The sequence below is a fragment of the Anguilla rostrata genome, chromosome 6 (genome assembly GCF_018555375.3).
Source record: "Anguilla rostrata isolate EN2019 chromosome 6, ASM1855537v3, whole genome shotgun sequence".
In the NCBI taxonomy this organism is placed as follows: Eukaryota; Metazoa; Chordata; class Actinopteri; order Anguilliformes; family Anguillidae; genus Anguilla; species Anguilla rostrata.
The window spans coordinates 15189579-15196166 of record NC_057938.1 but is presented as its reverse complement, the minus strand read 5'-3'; positions in this window follow the sequence as shown (position 1 = coordinate 15196166).

The window sequence follows — 6588 nt, the reverse complement described above, 5'->3', positions numbered from 1 at the left end:
GTGGCCTCAGTGTGAACTCTGAGGACAGACAACTGTGTCGCATTGGAAGGTTCTGCGAGTGCTCTTCCTCTGAAAGTAGCGCCTCCTATAGGATTGGAGTAATCAAAGCAGCAGTTCCACTGCTGGAGGTAGCAGGGCTGTGAGGAGTGGCATAAAATCTCATTTAAATTCCTGTCGGTGCTCTGGGCCACTGGTCTGGAGTTATGATTGGCAGAGTGTGTCATTTCCATGCTTCCTGTCCACAATACCATCAGAGGAAAAAGCAATCATCAAAGCATTCAACCCCATACCTTCCTTACTCACATATAGACATTACACTGCACACACACACACACACACACACACACAAATTAGAACGTATATACATAATAAACACACTCTCAACCATTCATAAAAACACAGACAAATACCAAAACCTATGTTGGGAATATGTTATTTGCTATGTAAAGGAAAGGCAGTTTAATGTTCCCAGAATGTATATGAAGGACAATATGGGCAGACGCCGTCATGTGGAGAGAGCCATTTGCGTCTGACGTTGGCAGCTCGCCCTTCCGGCTAAACTGAAAAGTGTCGTCGAAAACACGATGCCTTCGAAGGATAAAAGCGGAGAGACAGTGGGGGTGGGTGTGTCATATCTTGGCAGGGGCTCAACCGACAACCTAATCTCCCACTCCGAATGTTTCCCTAATTAAGGTTTTGTCACCTATTTGAGTCCCCTACTGGGAGCACCCGTCTGGGTTTTTGCTCTGCAGTGGGTAATGAAACTGGAATGGGGCTCAGATGGAGTAGCGGCTCCAACACCCGCCACGCTCAGACGCAAATTGACCCTGCCCGCTTGCATTTTCCACAACGCATTTACCCCAGCCCGGAGCTTTCTCTGCTTTCACGTTGGAAAACCTGTCGCCTGTCGTCATTTCAGCACATCACCACCTTCAATAAAGGATCTATTGTCGCACCTGGCCGACAAGAATTGAGCGTTTTCGTCAATTTGGGTGCCAGCTCGACTCAACTCAATTTAACAAGACACAAGAGAAGAGAATGAGAGGACTCAAATAATGTGAAGTGTCCCTCTTCTACTTCCCACTTACCAGGAAATGTGTAAAATTATTTTGACATAAACATGACCTTGCCGGGGAGTGATTCATTTTGCTTCTATTGTCAGATTGCATTTACTTTATGAATGGCGGATATCAGAACCTGGGTGTTTCCATTCTCTATATGGCATCTGGTTCTTTACTAACCATCAACAGCGTGTGAGGTGCAGGGCCATTTGATGTCCCAAACTTAGAGTGAGGTCATGGTATAGCAGCATCTGTTTGAATGCATTGCCATCTGCTGGTGAAAAACACAACAGGGAATATGGTGATATTTTTCACTTAATTACATCATGTAAGAATCAGAAAATTGCTATTTGTATTTGTATTCATTTTATAATATTTTTGAAGCAAAGTTCTGATATGCAAGATAATTCAATACACTTCAGATTATCACTCCAGGATTTTGGTAGACATATCTATGAAACTAGTAAAACCAGCTTAATTAAACATGATTTATTTCGTAGAGAACATTTTTTCAAAAATATTATTTTACGTGGAGCCTTTTTGTTGTCTTTATGAAGTTCTGTCAAACCAAAATGTTTTTCATTCATTTACCAGGTGATACATACCACTTCTAAGGCTGCAAGTGAATTGTTTGATAGAGATTAAGTTACAGGGTAGGATATTGGCAACATGGCTAAGAATTTGGCTGGGAATAAAAATGTAGCTAGTTCAAGTTTGATGTGTGGCGATGCTTTTTGCTACTGGTAATTAACAAAATTGGAAAATTAAAAAGAAAAAATAAACACTTCAAAGTGACAGTAGGAACTAGGCCAAGATATTATTGCTACCTATTAGATAATAGACATTAGACATGTCTGCATGCATGTTAAACATATGAATCAACCAATAAACATGAACACACACCCACACACATTCAGGTGCTTTAAGGGAAAGATCCATATTTGCTTCTTTGTGGAGCATAATGTTAATTTGTTGCCATGGCAACAACACAACACATTTGTCTGATCTGTAATGAGGCTTTAATTCAACTGGAAATTTAGCTCCAATAAATGTGAGACACACCAAAGAGCATGCCCATAGGCATACAGGGCTTTTCCAAAGGACATTACTGACCTCTGCTGAAAGCTCCTCATGGTACTAGTGATGAAAATTGCATTTTGTTTCTTTGTCAAATGCCTTGTGTGGCCATTCCTTTTTGCATTACACACACTGTTTATTTTTATATTTTATGATACTGAGATCCATGCTTAATGGTGCCATCTTAATTATACCTTATTTGGCACATTTGATTTGGCCATTGATACTGTTGTTGTTGTTGGTGTTGTGTTGCGTCCTATGGTTTTGGCTTATTCTGGATCATGTTAATATCAACCATAGGTGGGACTTCTACAGGCTACAGAATGTGCTACAGCATTTCCCAGATGACAGATGACAGATGACAGATCAGGAGATCTGTACAGGAGGGACTGTTCTGACACAATGATGTGTTTAGCAGTGCTGTAATGACATGTACAGAATCACATCCATTCTGCACCAGCCATGATGTGTTTCACACAGCTTCAACAAATGCCTCTCTTAGAAGGCAAGACCCAACAGCCAAGAATCCTAGTCAGCACTGGCATCAGATTTCAGAGTGGACTCTCTCTCAGTTCAGAGGACATATGTACTGTACTGGTTTTACTCATTTTCCTGGACAAAGTGATGAAAACAGTAGCTAAATTTTCAAATCCAAAATATAACATGGGGAACATTGCATATGTCATGAAATGGAGAACTACATATCCATTTGAGAATTGACATTAATGTCTCAGGTTTCGGTAAAAATGTTGAAGGACAAATGTGATTGAAATACATATTGTACAAATAAAGGCAACCATATTCAATTTTGCTTGAAACATGAACCCTGCATGATACATACATGATACATAATGGCACTTTTTATTTGACAATCGCTCCCTCACCACCTACTCTACCCAGCTCCTAGTATATGCCCTAGTACTCTCATGCCTGGACTATTGCAGGTCCTTTTTCACCAGCCTCCCTGCTTCCACCGCTAAACCCCTGTAGCCCATACAGGACATAGATGCGTGGCGTCTTCAGTCTTCCCAAGCGTACTTATGTCACTTCACTGGCTACCTGCTACAGTTCACATCAAGTTTACAGCCTTGGTACTAGCCTACAGGTCAGTGAATGAAATGGCTCCATCTTACCTCAATTCAACATGCAAACCATACAATCCAGCCAGATCTATCCTGACAGAAGTGGTCACGACAGTAGAATCATTGGCTATCTTCTAACACAGACCAAAGACCCACCTCCTCTGACTGCATATTGCTTCCACTCCCATACAAACCCCATAGTACACCCTCCTTTTAAATTTTATGTTAGTTTTATTGCACCTCTTTTAAACCAAGAAGATCAATTAAGAACAAATTTGTATTTACAATGATAGCCTGGCAAGAGGCAGACAGCCTCTTGAGGGTAGAGGTGGGTGGTAATTTAGCAATTTAGCTAAATTGTACTCATTTTTTTATGGCATTTTTATGGTTTTAGGTCATATTTTCTTGGTTTTATGCTTCTCTTCTTGGGGCTTTATCTTCTTGGATGCACTCTGTATGCATTTAGTGTTTGTACTTTGGTTATTAGCATAGTTGCATTGTGATCATATATTTTACTTGCTGATCTGGGAATGTTAGCCAGGTCTAACACTATTGCTCATATTAATGCACTTCTGCTTCCCTGTACTATATTCTCCCGCTGGATAGAAGCATCTGATAAATGAATATAATATAATGTATTGTAACTGTAATGACTGTTACAGTATTCTGCAGATAGTAAGTGTAATTTGGGCATGTCGGCCTATGACCTAACAAACATTGCATGTCTAGGACTGAAAAACGTGACGAGGCCTAAGTTGAATGATAAGGAGGAGGCTGAAAAACAGCAGCATGGTGTGGTGCCACCATCACTGTGTGAGAGGACGATTTAGTAAATGACCGAGAGGATTACCATAAAGGTGTCCCAAAATGGCTGCTCTCAGCACCCCCAGCTGTGTATTAATGCATGTCCCAGTAGATGACAATGGCAAGGCCCCTTTTTGTTCAGTTCATTTGCCCATATTGACAGCAGGGCAAACAATGGCCAGGACTTGGGCACTCTCATGGACCAGACAAGGGCTTCTACCCCAGGGTTTGTCCTCCAGGTTAATGGTTGGGGTGTGGGTCCAGTGAACAATTAAGATGCATTTAATGCCACCACTAATCTGGGAAAGAGGGATACCATGGACAAGTAGGTCAAGTAGGCCTGCTGAGACAAGGGTGTATTTTTGCATTGTGCTGCATTTGAGTGTACTGTATGCATTGAATGTAAGAGCCACCACCCTGATGTATGAATGTGCTAACACACACAATCAAATTAATCAATAAATCATTTTAAGGTATCACAAATCAGTGTGACAGCCAAGTGTGTCCTGGGGGAAAGCCAGGAAACAGACAAGGGCCCAGATCTAACGCTCAGGCTCTAAACTGGACCGAATCCAGCTACCTCGACCCACCACACGATGCGGGCTCACACTTTGGTGTTATGTTTGAGACCACAGCTCGAGTCCCAGTGGCACGGGTCCCCATATATTCTGTGTGTAGTGTGACATAACTGCTTGTGAAAACACTGCCACAGTGCTGGCAAACTCTCACCTCTATTCTTTGTTTTTGTTTTTTTGTACCTGAAGAGATTTAATTAAAAGTTAGACTGCTGTGAATGTCACATTGACAAATATGCCCTTGAAAGAGTGGGATCATATGCTGGATTCAATCACCATTTGTACTGACCTTGACTCGCAGTTATATGCAACGTACTTTTACAGTTCAGAAAGTTCAGCCGATGAACATCATCAATGAAAATATTGCTCACCATGAAAAATAAAACAGTGTCAGCTGTTATTTGCTAGTTATGGATGAATGTTAACACAATTCAGTAGGGGGGCAGAGTCTACTGGACTACTGTGAAATGAAAGCTTGGCAGAGAAGAGGTTTTCTGAGCTGGCATTCGCATGCTTAGCAGAACAATGGCCTTCACCTTTTCAACCGGAATCAGGTCTTCATATGCTTACACACTGAGGGCCAAGGTCGGAGGAGAGGGTTAAGCAGCTGGCCTTGAGGTTTACATCTTCGAGGCCAATGTGGAGTGTAGTACTGCTTTCACTAGCCCTGTAGGGACCCGCCATGTTGTCTTTCTGGCCATATTCATCCTGAACAGAAAAAGAACTTTAACCAAACGTTCCAAAATTTTCTGACATCTACCATGCAGAGAGAAACATTTCAGTCTCGGTGAGGAGTTTCCCTACAAACTACCTTTTACTGCTAACTTCACTTCACTGACCACAAAAATTTTTATAATACTGCTGCTTTTTAGCAGACAATGACACCATCAATATACAATTATGAATAAGAAATCATTGACTGGGTCACTAACCTGAAGCAAAATGGTTATTTAATGTTCCCCTAGCCTGTAAACACTGCATTTCTTTTATCGTCATGCAAATAGTATGCATGTTTGAGGTGAAAAACAGATTTGCTGCTTTGGTGTTTCACTGACTCTCTGGTTCATGTAAATGTTCGTATTCTTCTGTCTGCACACGCCCGACCAAAGACCCACAGTAGACTAAGGGAGGTGAGGTTGTTTTTAAATTGTGGCCATTTATTACAGTTAACTGATAATTAAGAGTCTTGCCTGAGTGTTTAAAATTGTTCTTTAAGCAATAACAGGAGAGAGAGAGTTATTGGTGTAATAACAACACTGAATAAGTGCTTTTACACATTTAAGAGCAGCAGGGCACATACATTACAATACTTTCCCTCGAAGGCGAACACTAAAAATATCAGAAATAATCTCTGTGGTAGCTTGATTACTACAAATTTTGTACGTTCTTATATTGTTCATTTATTTTTGCTCAGAACTGGAAAATATTCATGTAATAAGCCTAGACTAGACTTTCAGCAGTTGTTTCCTGAGTGAGTTTCCAACAACAGACGGTGTGTAGGAAGCAGTGAATGTGAATAACTGAACAACCCAGGGGGACAACTATCTAATGGCATCCCCCACAGACTTTGAGCACATCATTAATTAGATGGTCGGCGGGAAATGTTTTAGAGTGGTGAGGGTCTCTTTTTTCAGACAAGAACAAGTAAACAGACTAGAGTGCAGTCATGTCTGACACCATCCTGCTCTCCATGACCTGTCTCCGTCTGATTTGTGACACTGTTTTCGTTTGATTAGCAGTTTTATGGGAGTATTCAAGCCCGTACGAGCTCATTTTGAGACCTAGTGGTGTATTTTTCAAAATGAATCTGACCAATATAACCACACACTAGTTAACTCCCCATAAAAAGCAAGCTATTTGAATTTTTGGAAATTACCATTATCTCCGTAACATAGATAAACCTGGTCCTGTGTTCAGCATGGTCAAATGTCCATTTGCACCACTTTTGTATTCAAAACAGTTCAAATAAATGGTCACCAATTTTCAAAA